We start from the raw sequence: 26,471 nt of genomic DNA, 5'->3' as shown, positions 1-26,471 counted from the left end.
AATAAAGAAAGAGTTTTGGAAGCTTCAACATCAGGATGACAGCAGAAATAATAAAATCAAAGAGTGTGGGGAGCTGCGAGGGCCGCGCCTTAAAGATGACGCCGGTTTCCGCCATCCACCATCCCGATGGCGAGTGCTCTCTGTGAAAAACAACTCCTTATATGGCTAAGTTTTGGCTTCTGGCTTGCTTCTGCGTAGTTGGCCCTATTGGCATCTCCTACGTGGCTTTTCAGGATTGGCCAGGCGGAGGTCATATAAGACCGGGGATAGTGGGGGGGGGGGGAGGGAGAAGAAAAAGGAAGAAGGAGAAAGGAAGAAGCTTGTTAAGGGTTCCTGAATAAACTACTTGGAGAAGAATCCTGTGTCGCGTCTTCCTTGCTGGTCGAAGCAGAAGCGACAAAAGAGGGTACAAAAGTATGTATTTCAAGCCCTGAAAGAAAATAACGTCCAACTATATGGCCTTTGGTTTTACTCTATTGCAAATCTCTGCTAGGAGAGCCCAAGGTTTCTACTGATTATGACAAATGAGGGAAACCATTGAGCCTAAGTTCCTTTGAGTCTGGCTTACTTCACTTAATATGATATTTTCTAAGTCTTTCCATTTCCAAACAGATGGGGCAATGTCATTCTTTCTGACAGCAGCATAGAATTCCATTGTGTACAAATACCACATCTTGTTGATCCACTCATCAACTGAGGGACATCTAGGTTGGTTCCATATCTTTGCTATGGTAAATAGTGCTGCAATGAACATTGTTGTGCTGGTGGGTTTAGTATGTCTTTGTTTCTGGATGACTGGGTAAATGCCAAGTAGTGGAATTGCTGGGTGATAGGGGAGCTCCATGTTTAGTCTTTTGAGGAACTGCTATACTGCTTTCCATAGTGGTTGAACGAGTTTGCACTCCCGCCAACAGTGTAGTAGTGATCCCTCCTGGCTACATCCCCTCCAGCATCTGTTGTTATTAGTTTTCTTGATCCTGGACGCTAAATGAAAGGATCTCTAGGATACAGAAACATAAGCCATATAATGAATGATTGTTGTTCTTAAGGTACTATGTTATCTCTCATCTCTTTTGCTGTCCCTTGGTTATCTCATATTGTTACAGTAGCTCATTTTGTTACCTGATATATCAGATATATTTGTATTTGGTTATTCGAAGTTGGATAGGGAACAGGGGAAAACAAGATGAGGGGTAGGGGTGGGGGGAGGGAAATGGGGACCAAGACATGTGAGAAGGTATCAATGTATGGGAATTAATGCACCATCTATCTGGCAAATATCATGTAATCCTTCTATTAATTACAATAAAAATATATGAAAAAAAGAGAAAATAATGTCCAATGTGTCTTATTATACCCAGTAGAGCTACCTTTTCTAGCTGAAGAATAAATAAAAACTTCCCATGACAAACACAAAGTAAAGAAATGTATGACTAGAGCATAAAAACATGGAAATAATGAATCTCACAAGGTGAATAGATAAGAAAATGAGTAATAGAACAAAATATCAACAAAACAGCATAATGAAGCCATTAAAATAATGGTAGGGAGCAGAGAGGGGATAAAACACAGTAGTAGAGGTGGTAAATTTGATGAACAGTCATTATGTGCATTATGTAAATATAATGAAATCCTTTTATATGATTAAGAAAATAGATTTATGCAGCCATGTGTGGTGACTCACACCTGTAATCCTAGCTACTCAGGAGGCTGAGATCTGAGGATCCTGGTCCAAAGCCAATCCAAGCACTAAAGAACATGAGACTCTAATCTCCAGCTAATCACTGGAAAACAGGAAGTGGGGCTGTGGCTCAGGGGTAGGGCTGTAGTCTTGAGCTGAAGAGCTCAGAGACAGAACTCAGGCCCAGAGTTCAAGCCCCATGACTCACAAAAAAAATTATGCTAATAAATAAGAATTATTTCTATAGCCCTGAAAAAATCAAGTTGATTTATTTTATTTTTAATGTATTTTATTTATTTATTGTATTTTATTGTCAGGATAATGTATAGAAGGGTTACAGTTATATTCGTCTCCCTTTCCCTGTTCCCACCCCTCCCAATCATCTTATTTTCCCCTTCCCTTCCCTATTTCAAATAAACAAATAAACAGATATATAATGATGCTAAATAAACATAAAAAAGAATGAACACAAAGAGGGGGTAATAAACATAAGCTAAAGGAGAGGATAATAATGATGAGTAGTAGTAGTTTCATATTGTTGAATACTATACAGGCATTAGAAGTAATGGAAAACTCAACAACAGTAGTAATAATGAAAAATAGTGAAATAAGTCTATACAACATGACTTTATCAGAATATTGTAACATAATAAAAGACCAAGGTCCCTTAGAAACTATTACATATACTCTGAGAGCATTTATATTAAAAGTAATGCACATTGTACAATTTTACCACAAATAAAATGTGAAATTGGGTAAAAAACAACTCCCACAAAATTAATAGCCCTTGATTCCAAGTCAGGGGAGGAGGTAAAGAATGGAGAACCTCCAGGTGGCTTCACTTTGTCTAAATTATTTAACTTATTTATAAGAGAAAACGTATTGAAAAGCAAAAGTCAGAGTTCAGCAAAGCCAACACCAGGAAGTGGGTACCTGAAAGGGTGGATGAATGAAGATGGGAAGGGGAGAATGCAATCAGGAATCCACTGCATATCCTATGAAGTTAAGAAGTCTGAGGGAGGTGGTGGGTTAGAAGAATAGGGATAGGTGAGAATGTTGAGTGGGGTGACATTGATCAAAATATAGTGTATTCATAAACTGTTAATTTGACAACACCTTTGGACAACTACTTAACGATTGTTTAAAAAGCAGTATTGTGTTTTTGGAACTCACTATTAACTAACCTCACAAATTAGAAGCATAGATATAAGCTGCACACTGGGGGCTTATGCCTGTAATTCTAGCTATGCAGAAGGCTGAGATCTGAGAATTATGTTTCAAAGCCAGACCAGGCAGCAAGTCCATGAAACTATAATCTTCAATTAACTACCAGAAAACTGAAAGTGGTGCTAGGGCTTAAAGTGTTAGAGCATTAGCTTTGAGCAAAAGAACTCAGGGACAGTGTTTAGGCCCTGAGTTCATGACCAACAAGCAAACAAAAAACCTCAGAAAACCTTGGTATAAATTTAAAGACGTATTTTCAACAAAAATAACACCTTTGTTTGTATTTGGATATATTTTCATAGAAATGACTAATTTTGTAAAAGGATATAGACAACATATTCAGTATATTTTGTAGATGGAGCTATGTGATGGGTTATAGAAGTCAAGTTATGAGTTTTGAGGAACAAAAACACCCAGGCCACAGCACCTCCCCCCAAAATGTCAAATACCAATTTAGGGAGGAGGATAGTAGAGAAAATCTGAAAGGCTGAACATATTTCAGAATCTTCCAAGAAGATGTAAGATATTTAAGTGAAGTGTCAAATACAACTTGATTTTCCTATCCCTTCCTGTCTCTGTTTCTGTCTCTGTGTGTCTGCCTCTTTGCCTTGTTCACACACACACACACAAACACACACACACCCCTTTAATGCTAAGGTAGGGCAACCTGTCCTGAGCCACTCAAATAGACTTGCAGTTAATTACACAGTTTGTCTTTTCCAGCCCCAGCTCCCATCAGGTGGGACAAAACTACATCCTATAGTAAACTGTACCTATGCTATTCCTGGGACGGGGGATGGAGAGAATTGTCAGCTGCCTTTTTTATTTCTCTCTTCTGCATAAACCTTCCCAGGAAGAATATCCTTCTGGGAATACTGTATTGCAAATAGATGTCTTCATGCCTGCCCCTATGACTAGTTGTGAGTCTAGAAGAAAACACTTTCTGAGTTATTGTTGTAAGTGCCCTGACAAAGGCCTGACATTAACTGAATAGATATATTAGGCAAAGTATCTACATTGTGAGTGTTGATTTTTCAAACTGAAATATTGGCCATTTCAAGGTCACCGTGGAAGATAAGAGGTACAAGGTGTTAATATCCTGACATACCGAAGATATGGACCTAACAGCTGACTGGATGTCTTGGGAGTTTAACAAGTTCCATGAAAGCTTTAAACAATGGCTCCAAAATACTTTGAAAATTGCTTCCAACAGAGGAAACATTGCTTCTGGCCTTTTCCCAGAACTCTGGAGAGAGCTGGTGAGAAAGAAATCAAATGACAGATTTATATAGTACTTTATAGTTTATGAATCCTTTCCATAGGTTATATCATTTGATACTCATAAAATACTGGGTAGTAGATGCCAATTTTTATCCTCGTTTTAGAGGTATGAAGAGCAAGAGTCAGAGACAGTAAATAACTTTTGCAGAGGTTACAGGACCCTGTGCTTTTTATCATTCTACTTTAACTCTGAGAAGATGTTACCTCTGCCATCTCTTTTTACAAGCGTAGTAAACAAAGAGTTCATAGGGTCAAATCATAAGAGCAAGTAGCATTTGATATCAGATGGGTGAAGCTCTGTTTGTGCTTTGATTAATAATATTCACAAATAATATAGTACCCATTCTTCAGAAAATATAGTGTCTGTTTTCTGTATGCAGAAATTGAGGCACAGAAAAGTGAATTGCCTTACTCATAGTAATATAGTGCCTAGTAGAGGGGCTAGATTTAGATTATAGGTTTTGGCTTCACATAACCTGTTTTCTTTTCCACTTTTCTGTTATGTTCAAAGAGAGTTCCATTTAGCATATCTATTTATGGATCTGTTATACATGTCAACACATCTTGATCAGTGTCATCTTTCTATCATTCCCTCTTCTACTTTGTATTTCCTCGTTTCCCAGTTCCATTTTCAACCATGCCTAAAGGGACTGTATCATGGAATTTCAAGCCTGTGTTTATGTTAGTCAGTTTGATCATATAGATATGAATGTGGTCCCATATATGTTTCAGTTATTTTCACTATTTTTAAGTCAAACTTGCTTTGTGTCATGATCAGGTTTTGAACTCATGTTCAAAATTGCACTTACTTGGTTTATTTGTTTGACTAGCACTCTTCCATTTGAGCATTGTGTCCAGTCTAGTTTTCTGTTGGCTAATAAGAGATGGTCTTGAGGAGTTTTCTACTTAAGATGGCTTTGATCCAGATCCTCTTAGCCTTTTGAGTATCTAGGATTACAGGCCTGAGTCATGGGCCCCTGGCCAAGAGAACATTCATTTAACCACTTAAATACATAATATATACAGGTACTGAAATTAGATCACCAAGACTAGAAAACCAGCCATGAGTCTTGATAACTCAAGAAATGTAGCTTCTCCAATCTTTCATGTTCTGATTCATGAAAGAAGATTAAAAATAAAGAAGCTGGCTACAATGGCTCATACCTAAAATCCTAGCTACTCAGAAGGCTGAGATCCGAGGGGCACTGTTTGAAGTCAGCCCAGACAGAAAAGTCTGAGACTTTTATTTCACTAAAAACTACACACACACACACACACACACACACACACACACACACACACAGAGCCAGAAATGCAGTTGTGGTTCAAGTAGTAGATTCCTGGTCTTCTACACAAAACATCAGGGAACAGCACCCAGGCAAGTTCAAGCTCTAGGAATGAAAAAAAAATCTAGGCAACTAAGAGCATGACTCAAGTAGTTCTATGACTGTCAAACTCATACTTACATATGTAAATAAATAAAATGCATAAATCCAGGACAAAAGAAATAAGTCTCAGTGTCTGACACTGATACATAGTGTTCAATCAGTGGTAGTCACTGTTTTGAAAGTATTCTGTCCTTCTTCCCTAAATGACTTGCTGGTAGACAATGGTAAGATGACATTCCTGAAAACTTGAGGGCTGCTGACTGAAGTCAGAATACAAAGGATGAGAAAAGAGAGGGGAAAAAGATAAAAATAAGGTGGTGTAATATATCCAGAGAACCAGTGCATACTATATGTGTGTGGAAAAAAGCACAATGAAACTCATTAAAAGTGATGATGGTAATAAGAAATAGTAGTAGTAAAAGAATGGATTTGATCACAGTTAAATTCCTTTGTGCATAAGTTAACTCTAATAAAAAATACAAAACCTCTAGTCATAGATTAATCAATAAAATTCTATAGAAGCAGAAAATGAATGAGTGGTGTTTAGTTTAGAAATATACACATATATTCATTTGCAAATCCACATTCATACACAAAGTTCGGGCATGTGAGTCAACATTGCCCAGTAAAGAAAGTGATTTCATCAAGATAGCTCCTTCCCTTAGATATGGGGTATAAAAGGTGCCTCGGAGAACAGATAGAACCCCATCAATAAGAAGTCAGATTGATGTGCTTAATCTCACTGAGAGATCCAGCCTCTTTTCATGTTCTACTTGACCATTCCTGGCTGTCATCCTATTTGGCATTAAAGTAGGAAGATTTCTGTCCTTCCTCTGATCTCTTTTCCACATTTAGGGAACAGAAGACACAAGAAAGAGAAATGGGTTCTCTTAATTAACATTAATCTTCTTTTCTTTTCTTTTTTTTGCCACTCTTGGAGCTTGAACTCAGAGCCTAAGCACTGTCCTTGGGCTTTCTCAAGGCTAGAGCTCTACCACTTGAGCCATAGCACCACATGTGGCTTTTTCTATGTATGTGGTACCAAGGAATCGAACCTGGGTCTTCATGCATGCTAGGCAAGCACTCTACTACTTGGCCGAACTCCCAGCCCCAATCTTATTTTTTTTAAGATATGTACAAAGAGGTTTTAATTTAACATGTTAGTTTATGAGTATTGTGCATCTTGACCAACATCTATATTTGAGAAGGAAATTTTTCCAGAAAATTCAAGAAGAATTTTGCTTCCTTGTTATAAATGGGAAAGTACTGTGCCATTCTGGACAGTTTAACAGGAAAAGAAATGTATGAGAACAAGATACTGAGAACTCTTGTCATCATTGACCAGTCTCTATCCTTTCTGCCTCCAAAACTGTCCCATGTAGATTGTAACAGTGAGTCAACTGGGTTGTTGGGTTTACGTGGCATGAATACTGGGGGCTCTGCCAGGAACTCAGAGGTTAGGTAATGAAGAATGGTAGAGAATCTCCATCTCTGGCTCCCTTCTGTAGATTATCCAGGGGTGACCCTGTCCTTGATCACAGACCCATACCTCTTCTCAAAATGGCTTTATATGACCTAGTTTCTGGTTTCAATGTGTGTTACCTCCTTATTTTCTGAGATTTCTGAGGAAGTAAAAGCCCCAAGGATGTGTACCTTCCCTATACCACAACCACCCTTTTGTCAATAATTCCATTATTATACTAGCTTTAATTCTTTAAACTGGAACTTGGGAGGAAAGCCTTTAGTTTTGAATCTAAAGTGTGTAATTCTCACACATGGACTTCATTACATCACAAAACTTTTCATCTATACCCAAAGTGCTCAGAACGTTGCTGAGTTTCACTCTTGCCTCTGATTCCTACTCAGAGTATGTTAGCAAGAAAGGCTCTCTCTGGTTCACTTAGAAGTTACTCTCAACCCCCATTGATGTGTGAAACCCAATCAAGATGAACAACTTTGGAAAGTCTGGAGTGCAGAGACTAGATGGGGCATGGCCTCAGCAGGTGAGAAGTGGGTCACCAGTGTGAGCGTGGACAGAAGTAGGTAGAATTGGTAGGGACTGGCAGACTGCAAATAGAAAATGAAAAGTGAGAGAAGTATTAATCAATGTAGGTGATCTTAAGCCAGACACAAAGAAACAAAACATTAGAGGTGCCTGTCACTGAGCAGACAACAGTGCTGAATCCTGGCTTACTTTCTTGCCTGCAAAGTTTCATGTTTTCTGGTCTGACAGAAACAGATATGTTCAGTATGTGAACTTTTAGCCAGAAGAAGAAATAGAATTGATAAGGAAAAATAGGTTACATTAAAGCAAGAGGGTTAGATAGTTAAGATTCTATGTTGAGAGAAACCCTGAAGATTTTCTTTTTGCATCCCTATTTCACATAATCATGACACTGGAAATAATTCCAAGATTCTCATCACTTAAGAGTTACAGAATCACAGTATTATATGATTGTTCTTTAATCTGATTCTGATTACACACTTTTTAACTTAATAATACCTTTTGACTTGATAGCACATTATAGTTTTCAAAATGTTTCTACTTCGATGATTTAATTTAATCCATATAGTAACATTGAAGTAGTTTTATTTCAGCTGCAGAGGCAGTTCATCTCAATTCCACTAAACAAGGATGGGCCAGCTACTATATGTATTTGAAGAATAACCAGGATGCTTATTAACCTAGATTGGGTTAGTGTGCAAATCTGAAGAGGTCCTGGTTGGATAGAGAAACTTTTAATCTGAGAAAGAAGTGTCAATAAAAGCAGAAAGCATTTGTTTGCTAATCTTACTGATGAAAGGAAACATCATTTACGCCTATCCTATTTTTAGAAAGGGATACATGTGGCTCTCCAGATCCCTTTCCTAAAAGATATATTATGGGTAAATAAAAAAAAACTCAGAAAGTAATATATTTGCTTCTGTCCCATTGTGGTATTGTGCATTGATTGATTGATTGATTGATTGATTTGGTCGTGGGACTTGAACTCTGGGCCTGGGTATTGGGTGTTGTCCCTGAATTCTTCATCTCAAGGCTACTGCTCTTGAGCCACAGTGCCATTTCCGGTTTCCTGGTGGTTAATTGGAGATAAGCGTCTCAGGGACTTTAGTGGCGGGGCTGGCTTTGAACCCAGATTCTCACATCTCATCCTCCTGAGTTGCTATGATTACAGGCATGAGCCACTGCACCTGGCTGTCTCCATCTTTGACCTCAAATCAATGTTCATGTACATGAGAGTGCATTCAATAAAAAAGGTGAAGGACATAGAAAGTGGATTGCCTATAGGAAAGGTGTATTGCTGTGGATTGATTGTCCAACATCATTTTCTCTTTATAATAGGATTCTTTTCTTTTAGTGAATGTACAAATATATTTCATATACATATACATATATATTTATCAAAGCATTCATTCATTCAAAGCAAAAAGATGCAGACAGGGTTTTAAATTGCAGGACTGTTCAATTGGATGTTAGGGAGAGTTTTTGGTGATTCTACTCCATTGGCTTCAGAAAGGTTGCCTTATTTTATTTTGTGGAGTTGACATGAAGTTATGTGTATACAGTGGACAAGTGTTCTACCAGTGAACTATATACCTGTGCCTGGTTTAAGGCTGCCTATAATAAAATTTAAAAAGTTTTAGGATGCAATGGATAGAAGCAAGGAAAATTGAGCAGGAGATGAAACATGTAAAGAATGTCCTAAATTATTCCTCCCTTTTTGAGGTTGAAGTAGCTATCTGCTGATGGATACTCAATTACTCCATGAATCATTCTTCTTGTATGTATCCACCATGTGGTCCTCTCTCTTGACTCTAGGGCTGTAAGAGATTTTTACTAAGTGTTCAGCTGAAATAAAAATTACGCTGTTTCTGGCACTCCTAATTGTTGTAAGGTTCAGATTCTCAGCCCTTGTAGTGTTCTTCTCCAAGAGTTTATTAAATAGATATTTACCAGTCTTCCTCACACATTTTCAGAGTTAACAAATTCATTGTCAGCCTTGACTTTCCTAATTCTTTTTAAAATAAGAATGGTTTCTTTTTTTTCTGAAGTATTTGTTCTGTGTCTCCTGAGAAATTCTTTTTTTAAAAAATTTTTATTCTATTTATTTATTTATTTATTTGCCAGTCCTGGGCTTGAGCTCAGGGCCTGAGCACTGTCCTTGGACTTTCTCAAGGCTAGAGCTCTACCACTTGAGCCTCAGCACCACTTCTGGCTTTTGTCTATGCATGCGGTACTGAGGAATTGAACCCGGGTCTTCGTGCATGCTAGGCAAGCACTCTACCACTAGGCCAAACTCCCAGTCCGAAATACACTTTTCTTTTTCTTTTTTTTTTTTTTTCCAGTCCCACGGCTTGAACTCAGGGCCTGAGCACTGTCCTTGGACTTTCTCAAGGCTTAGCCCTCTACCACTTGAGCCTCAGCACCAGTTCCAGCTTTTTTCTATGTACGTGATACTGAGGAATTGAACCAGGGTCTTTGTGCATGCTAGGCAAGCACTCTACCACTAGGCCAAACTCCCGGCCCTCCTGAGAAACTCAACATTAAGGATGGATTCAGGATCACATCTACAATTTGGCTGAGCACATGGAAATATAAATGAACTGGGATTGAAACTCTGATCTTCATTAACATAACTATGTAGTTTGAATAAGAGCTGTCATTACTTATGGCAGTCCTGTCCCCTTTGGCTCTAAAGACTATATAAGCTCCTCAGCACCCAGTAGATGATCCTAACACTAACGTGGGTGGTTGCTTTGACCCCAAGCTTAAGTAAGTGGAGAATTTTCACAGATATTTTCCTTTCTCAGAAAAAAATAAAGAAGTTTACACCATCTTGGTTGGCAAAAATCTATAGATCTGCTGGCAGTCATCTTCTTTACTTTGTGGGGATTGTTTCTTTTTTCATATATTTTTATTGTAATTAAAAGTAGAGATACATTATATTCATCAGATAGAAGGTGCATTGCTTCACAAACATTGTTTCTCAAAGAACAGAGAATGTGCATTAATACAGCAGCAAAGATAAGTGTGTGTGGGAGGAGGTGACATTTCTGTTTTACTCTAGTAATCTGAAGAGTTCTGTTCCAAGTAGTACAAATTGCATTTTAGAAAGCACATTTTGAGTTTGGGTACATTATTTTGTTCATATTTAAAATTGTGAGTATACGTAATTTGATCAGTATCACAAGTAATCCTTAGAGTCGGGCAGAACAGTATTTTGCAAAGTCCAGTCATCCAACCACAAGGGGAATCTTGTGAAAAAGTACAGACTGTGTTCAGTGTGGCTTACACATCTAGAGAGACTGTAGTTCCAGGAAGCTCCCATGAGGCTCTGATGCTGCACTTTTTCAAATCCCAAATTAAGAAACGAAGAGTCAGACAGCGTAAGTAAAGACCCTAGTCTCTTGGGCTGGTGGTCACACATTTTTCTATTAAGCATATAACTATGGAGCTGTGTGGTTGCCTGAGGTTGGATAAAACAAATGATTCTGTCAACTAGAAAGGTTTACATTCCAAGTGAACCACACTGCTAACTTAAAAAAAGGATTTGAACATGTGGATAACACATTAAGAAAAGGCTTTGACAGAGACCAAGTCCTTTATAGAGATTTGCATGGTGTGATGGAAAGAATGATCAGGTTGGCGCCACCCAGCCTGGGGCTGGAAACCCACTTTTACTTCCCAGTGGTGTGCACTACAGAAGTCCTCGTTGTTTCATTTGAATGGAACAGGTCATCTTATGGATAAGTATGTAAATATGAAAATACTTTCTTTTTTTTTAATGGCTGAATGGAGGGTGCTTTTATGCCTCCTTCTTTCCCTACTTGCAGAAAACGCAATCTAAAAAAAAAAACAACCTAGGCAAACACAGGCACATTTCTTTAGGCTTTCTGGGATAGAATCTACTTAGTTCAACGTTCTTCTTATTGCTTTGTGTACACTGGTGTCATTCATGGTCTCTACATGCTGTTGGAAAGCATCTTGCCATTGTTGATCTTTCTCATTCCTGCAATGGCAGCTGATGCTTCTGTAGATTTTACATTCATTATCTGCCAGTCTCTTTTCAGAAAGTGTATGTGACTAAACTATGTATAGCTGCCTAATCTTCTGATTCTTGGATCCTTGTTCATCATCCATTTTGCATCCTTTTTGTATACCGAGTGAACTTCTGCCGGTCAACTTATTCAATGCCAGAAACTTGAATTTCTCCGTATATACTTTATATATCCCTTACATAATTTCTCAATTAAGGTCAAATGTTTCTTGTGGAAAATGAGCTATGCTAGAGACTGAAATCAATATCCCTAACTCTACCATAGTACTTAGTTTACAATAGATACTTAAAGAAAGCTTGTTAAAAAAAAAATTCTAGGGCAGGTGCCGGTAGCTAATGCCACCTAGCTGAGAACTCATGCTTTCACACCAGATTGAGATGAAATGTCTGTGAGATTCTATGTCTAATTAACCAGCAAAATGCCCAACCAGAAACATGATTCAAGGGGAACAGTGACAGCTGTGCACTGTGAGTCTGACTTCAAGCCCAAGAAGGACATAAAAATTGAATAACCGAAGAAAGGAACACAACCAGCACTGGTTTACATGAAAACTTCCTAAAATGAATGGGAATATTTGTGTAGATTAATCATGTCAAAATATTTCAAAATCCTTTACCTAATACAATCTGATCTTTCCGATAACAAATGAAAATATGGAAACCAGTCACTGAAGACTCAAGCTTGCCATCCTACCTACTTAGGAGGCTGAGCTATGAGAATCACGATTTGAAGCCAGCCCAGGCAGGAGACTCTTATTAGTCCAATAAACTACTCAGAGTAAACCAGAAGTGGCTCTGTTGACTTATATGGTAGAGCACTAGCCTTGAGCATAAAGAGGCTCACGGATAGCGCCTAGGCCCTGAATTCAAACCCAAAGGTCAGAAAAAAAGAAAATATCATGGAATGAGAGCACTGAAGATACACATTTACAATATATCTATGGCCCAAAGATGTCAGGCTTTCAACATGAGCTAAATGAGCCACTGTATTCAGTTGTGCTATCACTGACTTGACTAGCTGAATCCTTGTGAAATTCTGCTAGAGTTCCTTCCCCTTCTTCTTCACCTGGACTGTATGAGTTCTTCTGTGAGCATTTAGTGATTTAGCAGCAACATTCATGATGGGATACAGATGGGAGCACACGGCAGGCACATTTATAAAAACAGAGCATCTCTGTGTTGTTCTGAAATCTCTGTCCCATGTCTTTCATGGAGACTTTTGATACATGAGGAATTAGAGCTACTTAAGTTCGCTTTCTTAAAACATGACTTTCTTACTCTGTTTTCTGCTATGGTAACTAGATGGAGCATGTAATAAATTAGCAATAGGACTTCTTGGAAGGGATTTACACAGTGTTTCTGACCCAGAAATGCCTAAATCACAATGAAAGTTTTCCTTGTGTCATAGTCCTGGTTGGACGTGGACAGAAGGACTCTTTAGGGGTTACAAGTTAAGATTGCTTTTGTTTCCTTTTGACCTCATTTCTTCTACAAGTCTTTTGAAATTAAATATCTTCTGGTTCAGAGAAATAATTGTACAATAGAATTAATTCTATTCTCTTGTGGGAGTTGATGTATATTTTCTTTTCAGAGTATCTTAATTTCATTTTCTTTCTCTAAAAGTTTGATTTAAAGAGAAAAATTTAGCTTTCAAAACCATTTCCTCAATTCTGAATTGAGGAAAAATGCAACACAATCTATTCAAAGTCTCATTCCTGACTCTTAACTGTAGTTGCCTTTCCTGTAGAGCTTTTGAGTTCATAAGTATTATATTTTGGATATAAAATAGCTTCCCAAAAGTTAATAAGTTGTATTTCCCCAAAGTCTCGGTCTGCCCAGTTCATGACAGTATTGAGAAGTAACTGGCACATGAGAACACAAACACGACCAGTGGATTAATATATTGATGAATTTGTCATTGAATTTATTATTAGAAAGTGGAATCTAGTTGATGCAGGAAGGCAAGTGGGGCATGTGTTTGGAGGGTGTATACTTGGTTTCTTGAGTGTGTGAACTATGTCAAGAAGTGAGAAGCTTTCCACTGCCATGCCCTTCTGCTCCCCCCTCCTTCCCCTCAGTATGACCTCAGCACAGGCTCAGAAACACAGAGCCAACTAACCAGTAACTAAGAACCTTGAAACATGGAGCACAATAATTTTTTCCTCCTGGAAGTTGTTTTTCTCAGGCATTTTTTTTTTTGGTCTCACAGCTGAATAAAACAAGGAAATAGGTAGACTAAAAACAAAGTCAAAGACATATAGAGTTCATTTTCCTCACTTTTAATTTTTTTATATACATGTGAAGGGGCCAAGAGTCATAATGAGATACCCAGACATGGGGCAAGGGTTGCTTTTTCTAACAGACACTTGAGTAACACTTGAGCTTTCTGAAACATGTCAGAAAGTGTGGAAGGAAAGGGGTGAAGACAACAAATAAAAGTGGGCAATCAATTTTAGATAACTGGTAATTAATTTAAAACATTACTATTTTTATATGAACACAAATGTTTGGTATGTATGTGCCATGAAGTTTTCTTCAAATTTAATGGAGGCACTTACACTTTAACTAGTCATGTACAGAATTGTAGAGCCATCTCTTGCAGAATTCTGAGGGTGTATGTTAACACCTTTAAGCCCTCAGGTATAGCACTGGGTGATATTCAGATGCACTGAGGAAGGGGATTGTTCTAAACTGTTCGCTTGTGTGACACAGCTTAATCCCGCCTTCCTTTTTGAATGAAATTCTCAATCTTTATCAAATGGCTAAAGCTCAATCTGGCCTAAAGAAAATTGCTGGCTGTGCTACAAGAACTCATGTTTGGATCCTCTCAGATCCCATCTGTGTCTCCGATGTCACCTGGAGAGATGTTGTTTTGGAACAGGAAAGCAGGGACAAGTCAAGGACAAAACATGGATGAGTCAGTTAGGAGCCAACTACAGGGGGCAAGGCCCCTTCCTTGTCTTCTAGTATTTTTCTGATAATGGTGTGCGTGCATGCATGCGTGTGTGTGTGTGTGTGTGTGTGTGTGTGTGTGTGTGTGTGTGTGTCTGTGTGTGTGTTTTAGCTTTCCTTTTCTGTGCTTTGAAAGGCAGCTTTCTGAGATCGTAGTGTCTGTCGAGACCTTTAGAAACTGCATGGTTATCTTTCTTAACCTTTGTCAGATGGGACCCTGAGACAATTGCATGCCTCCTCAGAATTACAGTTATAATTTTAAAGTTCTTTCTAATGAGCCATGGCAAACAAGAAAGAGGAAAAGAAATGATTTTTCAGTTTCCTTCCCCTTCCCAACATACACAGAGGCATGCATGCTGTAAATGAGAAAAATGTTCGAAATAGAGGCAGACTCTAATTACTCAGGTTGGAATACAGCCAAGCTATTGGTCATTGGATTTGGTCTCCTCCTTCCCCAGTTTCTTTCATTCTCCCTTCTGTCATCTTTTCCCAACCATCAGGTGGGTGGGTGGGTTGCTGGCTGACTGCTGGTTGGCAAACAGAAATAGTTTGGGAGCAAGTATTCTTGGGGTCTGTTCACTGAAGGATGAACCACAGCAACAAAGAATGATTTTTGTCCCAATGCTCAGCCAATTTACGTCCAAGAAGAGCAGGTGGGGAGATATAATGCGTAAAGGACTACAGACACTTAGATTTAAATCAGAGTGGTAGTGAGACGTGGTAAAATGAAGCGCTACACTGTAGAGAGAAGATAATCTTGAAGAAATAGTACAAAGCAGGGAAATGTTTTACTTAAAAAGCAAATATTAAGCCATGAATATATACACCACTATAGAAAATTCATTTACACTGTTCTGGTAAGTGCTGGGGTAGTTGTAAATATAGCATGAAGGAACATGGATTCCATTATGAACTGGGTAAGAAGGTACCTAAACCATGAAGACACTAGAAGCTGAACATCTTACGTGGGACAGGTGTGTTTAACTAACTAGCCTTTTCCTGTTTGGCAATACATCCTTATGTTAGCCTCCTCACATTGTTCTTACAAGAAAATTGTGCTCACCAATTAATTCAGTCATCACAGTTACTCCCAGTGAGTTACGATTTGTAATTTGGATTTCAAAGCTGCAGTCTGTTCATGTTCAGACAGTTTAAGAGGATTTGTTCAATAAGCAGAGATTTGTCTTGCAACAAGACTGTCTGGGCCACCTACAGAAAGAAGCAAGATAAACTCCTTAGACTTTTCTTTGAAGCATGAGAGCAACTGCTGCCACAGAGTTAGTATTCAACATTCCTGGCTGATTTCTTCCGGTTTCATCATTCCTTTTCTCTAACCAAACAAGAATCCTCACTAACAGCAGTACCCATCTTCCTGATTTTATTTTTTGCCAGTCCTGGAGCTTGAGCTCAGGGACTGAGCATGGTCCTTGGGCTTTCTCAAGGCTAGCACTCTACCATTTCAGCCACAGCACCACTTCCAGCTTTTTCTATGTATGTGATACTAAGGAATTGAACCTCAATCTTGGTGCATGCTAGACAAGCACTCTACCACTAGGCCAAACTCCTGGTCTCTCTCTCTTCCAGATTTTTTGATAGTGTACTGTGCCTGAGGCTCTTTGTCTTGACTGAATTCTTTTAAATTTGCCTTAGCCATTTTGTACATTATTATTATTATTATTATTATTATTATTATTATTATTATTATTATTTGTGGGCCATGAGGCTTGAACTTAGCTTGGGTGCTGTCCCTGAGCTCTTCAGCTCAAGGCTACCACCCTATCCTTGAGCTAAGCCCTACTTCCCATTTTTCTAGAATTTAATTGGAGATAAGAGTCTCATGTCCTTTTGTACCGGGCTGACTTTGAACGATAGTTCTCAGGTCTTAGCCTCCTGAGTAGCTAGTATTACAGGCATGAGCCACCACCCTTGACTTGTACATTATTTTTATTTGTGACTGCCTATCAGATGTACATCTTATAGAACACCTCCTCTGAGGTAACAGGATTGAGGGATTGGGAAGGGAGAATTATTCATTAGGACACCATTTGTTACATAGTGCTGGGGGAAGGACACAGTCTCAGAAGCATGAGTTTTTTATTGGTTGCTATCTATTCTAGGCCCTGAATTAAGTAATGTAGTCATGTTAATTTCTCATGGCACAAAAAGAATTAAATTTCTCAATCTAGTAGAAAGATGAAATTTAGGAAGATTTAATAAAGGCATACTTTATCAAATAATTGGTCTCGAGGTATAACCTAAATCTAGCCAACCCCGTGTTTGATAAATGGCTGGTCTCCCTGGCTTCAGGCAAGTTGTTTCATCCTTAGTGTTTTCTGGTCTGTATCCATTACACGTGTTTAAGGATTAGAGACTCACACATTAAACACTTAGCCACAATACCTGATAATGTCACTTGCTTCCTAAATGTTAATTAGGTTGCTATTAGTAATCTGTGACCACAGGATTTACTTACAGTAGAGTTCAGCCTTTGGGCTGAACAAACATGGCTTCCTGTAGCAGCTTGTTGGGATGTAGAATCTTGGGTTGATCTCAGACCTACTGAATCAGAATCTGTATTTTAGCAAGATCCTCATGTGAGATTTGCTTGTGCTTCAAAGCTTGGAAAACATTGGACTATCTCATTCTTGTATACCCACTGAAAATAAAATCTGCTACCTTTCCCTTAGTCTTAATTTAGAAGTAATTTCACACTTATGGAATATGTAAGTAGAACAAAGAACTTTGGTTCTTTTTAGAGGAGGATGGTATCCAGGGATTAAAAATTATAAGCTAACCATACAATAGTCAAAGGCCTCATATCTAAAATATATCAACAGCTCAAAAATTGAATCACTCCAAAACTAATCTCCAAAGAACCAACCATCCCATTAAAAGATGGACCAAAGACTTAAAAAAGAGAGTCTTCTCTGAAGAAGAAATAAGAATGGCCTATAGACACATGAAAAAAATTCTTGATATCTTTGGCCATATAAGAAATGCAAATCAAAACAACTCTAAGATTCCACCTCACTCCAGTTAGAATGGCCATGATCAAGAAATCTAATAACAACAGATGCTGGCAGAGATGTGGCCAGGAGAGATCACTACCACACTGTTGGTTACCACTATGGAAAGCAGTATGGTGGTTCCTCAAAAGACTAAACAGAGAGCTCCCCTATGACCCAGCAATTCCACTACTTGGCATTTACCCAATCATCCAGAAACAAGGACATACTAAATCCACTAGCATAACGATATTCATTGCAGCACTATTTGCCATAGCAAAGATATGGAACCAAACCAGATGCCCCTCCGTTGATGAGTGGATCAACAAGATGTGGTATTTATACACAATGGAATTCTATGCTGCCGTCAGAAAGAATGACATTGTCCCATTTGTAAGGAAATGGAAAGAGTTAGAAAAAATCATATTAAATGAATTAAGTCAGACTCAAAGGAATATAGGCTCAATGGTTTCCCTCATTTGTCATAATCAGTAGAAACCTTGGGCTCTCCTAGCAGAGATTTGCAATAGAACAAAACCTAGATACATAAGGCCATATAGTATGATGCTAAATGAAAGGACCTCCAGGATATAGAAACAAAAGGCACATAATGAGTGATTGTTGTCCTTAATGTACTATATTTTCTCTCATCTCTTTTGCTTCCTCTTAGTTATCTCATATTGCTATAGTATTTTACCTTGTTATCTGATATATTATATACATGCTTATTTGGTTATTTGAAATCAGATATGGAAGGGGGAAAACAAGAGGAGGGGCAGGGGTTGGGGGTGGGAAATGGGGACCAAGAAATGAGAAAGGGTATCAATGTTTGTGAAGTAATTCACCTTCTGTCTGGTGAATATAATGTATCCCTTCTATTAATTACAATAAAAATATATAAAAAAGTTATAAGCTAGTTGTTCTGAAGACTGTAGAATATATTCCAGCTTTCTCTCTTTTCATTATGTGGTTCTTTCATTTATGGTAGAAAATCTGGCTCTATTATCCTGATTGCATGCACATAGTTGCTCATTCTTTTCTCAGTCTATCTTTTCTCCTTGACTACCTTCTTTATGTGATTCCAAATACCAGCTCATTCTCCTACTGGTGGCTTATTTGTGACTTATGGAAGCAACAACTTCTAGCCCAAAATAACCAGAAAAGGTTATTTATTGCATTGAACAAAAGCCAATCTTCTAAAGCTTCTTCTTTTCAACGATCCTCTATAGGAGTATAGGAAATAAATGTGTTCAGATGTGGTGAGACATATCTTATTTTGTTTGTTATAAAATGTACCTTTCAGGAGTTGTCTGCTGGATGCAGAGGTTTGTGGCCAGGAAAGGTAGAAGTATACACTCTGGAAACAAGAACTGAGGTTCATGCAATCTGCTCAAGACTCGTTTTTCCCATGGGAAAGGCATCTGAATCCTTCAACATTCCATGACCAGGGTACAAAATTCAGTGCTTCCTCCTGATATATTTGGGGTGAATCTCTAGGTTCACATGCTTGCAAAACTCTGGAAAGCAAAAATCAAAGGTAGAATGGACTTGGGGGCAGCAAGTAGAAGCCTGAATCCTTCAACTCTCCATGACCAGGGTACAAAATTCAGTGCTTCCGCCTGATATATTTGGGGTGCATCTCTAGGTTCACATGCTTGCAAAACTCTGGGAGGCAAAAATCGAGGGTAGAATGGATTTGGGGGCAGCAAGTAGAAGCTTGTCTAACCTGAAGACAGTGCTCTGTCTAGCCAGTAGCAGCTTCTAGTTCACCAAGAAAGGAAGCTTCAAGTTTGTTAGAGGAAATCAGCACAATTGACCCTTAGGAGGACCACTGTCATAGCACATATATAACATCAACTTACATCCTACTAAGTATAAGAGATGTCAGATAGTTTCCCTCTGAATAGTGCTGGTACCCTGTGCATGAAAGCAAAAATGTGGCTATTCTGAAATTCCCCTTGGTTTAGTAATGAGAAACTACATCAACTCTGACACTATACAGTTTTACCTGAGCACTGATGATATCTGGACTGAAAGACAATGGGTGATTAAGACTTGGCACTGACTACTTGGCCACAGGTACTCAAATTCTAATACATCATCACAAGAAATTTGGAAGAACAAAACTATATAAATCCTCCAAAAGTAAATAACCTCATAATTGTGGCCACTAAGGTTAGTGAAATAGACTGAATCTCAGACTAAAACTCAAAAAAGTAGGGATGATCAATACATTTTAAAAGATGTATTCACATCTAAATGAATTCAAAGATAATACAAGCAAGTTAGTAAGTGAAATAAAGAAAACAATGTGGCAGGATATTAGGGCTTGAAGACAAGGTAGATGATTGATGTATTAGAACATATACAAGAAGACAAATTTAAAAAATAAGTGCAAACAGGACATGCAAGATCTCTGGGCTTCATTTTTAATAATTAATACAAATCTTGGACTCTCCCAGCAGATTATTACATTAGCTCAAAACCTAGATAAACAAGGCCATATAGGATGAGGTTAAATGAAAGGACCTCCAGGATATGGAAACAAGAGCCTTATAATGTGTGATTGTTGTTCTTAATGTACTGTGTTATTTCTTATCTCTTTTTTTGCTCCTTGGTTATTCTCATATTGTTATAGTATTGTACCTTGTTATCTGGTATATTGTATAAACATTTATTTGTTTATTTGAAATAGTAAAGAGAAGGGGGAAAACGAGATGAAGGGAGGGGTTGGGAGAAGGGAAATAGGGACAAAAATGTGAAAAGGGATATCAATGTATGTCAAGTAATGCAGCTTCTATCTGGTGAATATAACTGTAACCCTTCTATTAATTACAATAAAAAAGAACTTAAAAAAAGATCTCTGGGTCATAGGGGAGCTCTATGTTTAGTCTTTTGAGGAACTGCCATGTTGCTTTCCATAGTAGTTGAACCAGTTTGCACTCCAACCAACAGTGTAGTAGAGATCCCTCATGGCCACATCCCCTCCAGCATCTGTTGTTGTTGGATTTCTTGATCATGGTCATTCTAACTGGAGTGAGGTGGAATCTCAGAGTTGTTTTGATTTGCATTTCTTTTATGGCCAGAAATGTCGAGCATTTCTTCATGTGCCTGTAGGCCATTCTTATTTCTTCTTCAGTGAAGTCTCTCTTTTTTTCATATATTTTTTATTGTAATTAATAGAAGGGTTACATGATATTTGCCAGTCTCTTTTTAAGTCTTTGGCCCATCTTTTAATGGGGTGGTTGTTTCTTTGGAGATTAGTTTTGGAGAGATTCAGTTTTTTTAGCTGTAGATATATTTTAGATATGAGGCCTTTGTCTGTTGTATGGTTAGTGAAGATTTCTCCCACTCTGTGGGCTTTCTATTTAACTTGCTAGCTATGTCCTTTGCCATACAGAAGCTCTGCAATTTAATGCAGTCCCATTTGTCCAAGTTATCTTTGATTTGTTGTGTTTCTGAGTCTTTATTAAGAAAGTTTCAACCTGTGCCAAGAGGCCTAGTTTATCTCCTATTCCTTCTTGTAAAGTTTTTAGAGTGTCTGCTTTTACCTCGAGGTCTTTGATCCATTTGGAATTAATTCTGGTGTAGGGTGACAAAGAAGGATTCTACTTTAGCTTTCTGCAGGTACTTAACCAGTTCTGTCAGCACCACTTGTTGAAGAGGCTGTCTTTCTTCCATTCTATGTTTTTGGCTCCCTTATCAAAGATTAGGCAATTCCACCCCTGGGCATTTACCCATAGGTCCAGAAACAAGGACACTAAATCTACTAGCATGAGGATGTTCATTGCAGCACTATTTACCATCGCAAAGATGTGGAACCAACCCAGATGCCCTTCAGTTGATGACTGGATTAACAAAATGTGGTATTTATACACAATGGAATTCTATGCTGCCATCAGAAAGAATGACATCACACCATTTGTGAGGAAATGGAAAGACTTGGAAAAAATCATATTAAGTGAAGTAAGCCAGACCCAAAGGAACTTAGGCTCAATGGTTTCCTTCATCTGTAACAATTAGTACACGTCTAAAACTCTCCTAGCAGAGGATTATAGTAGCTCAAACCCTAGATACATGAGGCCATATAGGATGAGGCCAAATTAACAGACCTCCAGGACATGGTAACAAGAGCTTAATTATGAGTGACTGTTGCTCTTTATGTATTATTTTTTTCTCCCTTCTCTTGTGTTGCCCTTTGTTTAATCTCATATTGTTACTATATTCCACTTTGTTACCTGGTATATCATATAAATGCTTGCCTGTTCATTTGAAATAGGAGGGAAAAATGAGGTGGGGGGAGGAAATGGGGACAAAACCGTAAGAAGTGATATCAACATGTGAGAAGTAATGCACCCTCTATCTGGCGAATATAAATGTAACCCCTCTGTACATTGAAATTAAAAAAAAAGATCTCTGGGCTACCACAGAAAGACTGAACATATGAGTCATGAACACAGAAAAAGGAAAGAGGTATAAACTAAAAGCATAGAAAAATACATTTAAACAAGATGAGGGGAGGGAGTGGGGGGAGAGCAATGGGGACCAAGACATGAGAAAGGGTATCAATGTTTGTGAAGTAATACACCCTCTATCTGGTGAATATCATGTAACCCTTCTATTAATTACAATAAAAATATATCGAAAGAAAAGAAAAGAAATCAAAGTACATTTAATAAGCTAATAGGAAAACAACCCCCAAATCTTGAGATAGAGTCAGTCGTCTAGGTACAAGAGGATTTTAGGACATCTATCAAATGAGAAAAGTAGCAGTTAGAGTATAAGGAAAATAAACAAGTTTTGGTGTAGATGTGGGAGAAAATGTATCTTTATACAGTATTGGTAAAAACTGCAATTTAGTGTAGCCACTATGGAAATTAGTACATAAAATAAAAGTTCCTCAACCGACTAAGAATGAAACTAATTGTACTGCTCCTTGGTATGTGACAGAAAGATACACACACACACACACACACACACACACACACACACACACAAACACAAGTGTACAAAGAGTATAAAGGAATATACCAGTAGAAATAACTATGCCCCTATATTTATTGTATCATTTTTCATAATAGCCAACCTATCATATAAGCCTAAATGCTCACAGATCAATGCATGGATAAAGAAAATTTTTGCTGCATCTACACAATGGAATATTACATTATTCAACAATAAAAAAGAGCCAGATGCAGTTGCTCACACCTGTAATCCTAGCTACTCAGGAGGCTGAGATCTAAAGATAATGGTTCAAAGCTAGCCTGAGTACTAAAATGTCTCAGAGACTCTTATCTCCAATTAATCATCAGAAAGCTGGAAGTGGTGCTGTGGCTCAAGTGGTAGGGTGGTAGCCTTGAGCTGAAGAGCCCAGGGATAATTCCCAGGCCAAAGGTAGGACGGTAGCCCTGAGTTGAAGAGCTCGGAGACAGCCACCAGGCCCAAAGTTTGAGTCCTAAAACCAAGAATAAAAACCCAAACAAACAATAAAAAAGAATGAAATTATGTTATTTGGAGGAAAATGCTTTGAAGTAGAGTTGATTGAGATAAATTCAGAGATTAAAGTGGTGCATTTCACTAGACCTAAAAGAAGAGTGACAACAATAATAATGATAATGTGTGCTTGTAAAAGGAACACTATTTTGAAGTGGTATACAGTGGGTGGGGGAATCAGAAGGAAGTGGGAGAAAAGTATGGTGATGGTCATGTACGTTATGTGTGTGTGTACTGAAATAACGATAAAACCAGATAAAACTGTTTAAAAATGAAGACAAGTAAAGAGGGGGTCATGGGTGCACACTTTGCCAAAGTGGAGTCTACATTTGTACACTTCACAATTAAATACTTTTGTACCACTAATTTCTGCTAGTAAATACCACAAAATACAAACATAGAAAATGTGGCACGTACACACGTTAGGCTGCAGGATAGAGAGTGATCTAAAGAAAGAAGAGCCCTCCTTCATGTAGTTTATAGTCTAGGAACAAGAAATAAATAATTAAAGGCATGAAATGTTATCTGAGAACAAGTTTCCATGAACAAGTCCAAGTAGAGACCAGAGCTCGGTGAGTGAAAGATGGATTAGGCTAATTGGCCTTCAGATCTCAGGCCATGTGGTGTCTCTGACGGCATGGTGGTCTCTGTTTTCTTGTTTTGAAGGGGAGGTATGAATAATTACCAAACTGATTTCAAGAGGTATATTGGGAATATCAATCAAGTGTAAACAATGGAAATTTATGCACCATAATGCAGTTTTTGTCACATTCAGCAACCATTTGATAAGTAGAAAACAGATAAATAAAGGAATGGGACTGTAAACTTGACAGATAGCTAGCAGTGCGGGCTTTCTTTGCCATTCATCTAGAAGGGAGAATAGGAAGCACTTGAAGAAAGTCTACTCATTTGAGATTACAACAGCAAAATGCTCTATTTTAGCAGAGACACAATAAATGTTTAAAATATACTTTCAAGTAGGCAGGTAGACAGAATTTAAATGACTTGACAACAACACTTTGGAAATGCAGAAGTGAAAGGTTAACAATTTGGATCTATCTTGACATTTTTAATTGTCAGCCCCAGGCCTGCTTTCTTCTTTGCTTAGGATGATCATCTTTGATGTATGCCTGAGATTGCTATTTCCTGGGCTGGAATATGGTCTTGGAATGGAGGCTGACTTTGTATTTCAGTTGGACCCCATTCCTGCTGTGCATGTCACTCCCCTTTTACCTTCTCACTCCATGGTATTGTGACTGCTGAGCACATGGGATCACTCTGCTCATCTTTACACACACCCAAAGCATACTCACTGCATAGAACAGGGCCTGAGCTTCAAAGACACATGTCTGGCTCTTTAAGGAGCTTAGAAATCTACATATTTGCTGATCTTAAAGAGTTGAGTTCCAGGGAAAATCTGGAAGAAGGCAAGAAATGTCTCTTATAATGTTATGTTTTTCATCAAAACAAAAAGAAAGCCGTAATGCATCACTTGCTGTGCATCAGTGGCATCTCCATCTTCCTTCTACCTCCCTGGGCTGCTGTACTTTCTCAGAATGATGCCTGATGAGTTTCTTGTAGGAGAAGGGAAGGAAAGAGGAGAGCAAGGTTGGAGTAATTTGCCTTTCCTGTCAGATCTCTTCAGACTAAGGTTGTCTTGGACAGACAGCTATAGCCTCTCAGGTGGGGCTGTGCTTCAATTTCTGACTCACATAGGCTCTTCCTCTTGAAGACTCGAGATGACATCCTCATTGACTTGGGCTGAAAGATGTTACCAGTTCAATTGTTGCAGTCAGTCCCAATATATCACACTATGCCTTTGACTCTTAACAGCCCATCTGTAAGTAAATCCCTTTCAAGTCATTCCATCATGCAAACACCTGTCTATGAGGGTCCAAGAGTGCAGGCAACAGAACTTGTAAGTATGGCTGTCCTGGTAAACAATGCAGGGTCATGAAAAGAGCTTTGCTTTCAGGTAAACAGTTTTGAGTTTAGTTTTGTAATATCCATGTTTGTAGCTATGTGCAATCTTTTATAACATTTGTAGGTTTCAATTGCAAAACTACTGTAATGACATCTGACTATAGAGTTGCTCGCGTGCTTGTGTAAAATGCCATACATGGTAAAGCCTTAATAAATACTGGTTGTCATTTTCAAAGATGCCCTTCTCTATGAGAGAAAGAAATGGCAAAGTGGGATTACGAGGGTAGTAGGCACGCTGGGTCTATCCTGAGTGAAGCTAATCCTTAAAATGCTCTCAGTTCAGCCATAGCACTTGTTCCTTACTTTCCTGTGTGGAAAAGGCTCTTGAAATGATGAGAAGCTTCTTAATCTTAGGACTCAGGATTCCGAAATAGCCAGGAAGAGAAGGCTTTGCTGTCCTGTTTATGTCTGTGGGCACGGAATGGTCTTGGCTCCTATATAATCATAGGTGTTCATATATTTAGTGTTTTTTTCTTTCTTTCTTTTTGGTCCTGGGCTTGAAGTCAGAATCAGAGCATGTTCCCTGAGCCTCTTTGGTCTCAAGGGTAGCACTGTACCACTTGAGCCACAGCTCCACTTCTGGCTTTTTTTATTCAAAAGTAGTTTATTAGAGATAAGAGTTTTACTAGGACTTTGGACCTTGAAACTCAGGTCTCAGCATCCTGAGTAAGCTGAGATTATAAGTGCCCGGCTAACATGTTTCCTGCATTCTTAAATGCCACACATTGACCATTATTTTTTTAACAGAGACATCCTGAGGACCCCATTACTTCTATTGTAGATACTAGAAGATACAACACATCAGTAGATCAGTGTCTTGTTCTACGGGAATTTTCATGCTCAGATATTCACCATTTACTGTGCTCATCAGCAGCAAAGCAAAACAAACTGAGAAAAAAGAGACAAAAACATAGGGAAAATAGTGCTGCAATGAACATTGTTGTGCTGGTGGATTTAGTATGTCCTTGTTTCTGGATAATTGGGTAAATGCCAAGTAGTAGAATTGCTGGGTCATAGGGGAGCTCTATGTTTAGTCTTTTGAGGAACTGCCATACTGCTTTCCATAGTGGTTGAAGGAGTTTGCACTCCCACCAACAGTGTAGTAGTGATCCCTCCTGGCCACATCCCCTCCAACATCTGTTGTTATTAGTTTTCCTGATCCTGGCCATTCTAACTGGTGTGAGGTGGAATCTTAGAGTTGTTTTGATTGGCATTTCTTTTATGACCAGAGATGTTGAGCATTTCTTCATGTGTCTATAGGCCATTTTTGTTTCTTCTTCAGAGAAGACTCTCTTTAAGTCTTTGGCCCATTTTTTAATGGGATGGTTGTTACTTTGGAGATTAGTTTTGGAGTGATTAAATTTTTTGAGCAGTTGATATATTTTAGATATGAGGCCTTTGTCTG

At 38.4% G+C, this 26,471-nt stretch overlaps 1 long non-coding RNA gene across 1 annotated transcript in view; it reads left to right on the top strand.

Moving 5' to 3' along the window:
* LOC150055940 (uncharacterized) overlaps positions 1 to 26,471 on the top strand; it is a 248,487-nt gene that overhangs the window by 99,783 nt on the left and 122,233 nt on the right. The gene's annotated exons all lie outside the window — the stretch shown is intronic.

Source organism: Megascapheus bottae, chromosome 13 (genome assembly GCF_031878675.1).
Source record: "Megascapheus bottae isolate mThoBot1 chromosome 13, mThoBot2.hap1, whole genome shotgun sequence".
Taxonomy (NCBI): domain Eukaryota; kingdom Metazoa; phylum Chordata; class Mammalia; order Rodentia; family Geomyidae; genus Megascapheus; species Megascapheus bottae.
The sequence above is the reverse complement of the archived record's forward strand: the minus strand, read 5'-3'. Positions and strand labels throughout refer to the sequence as shown.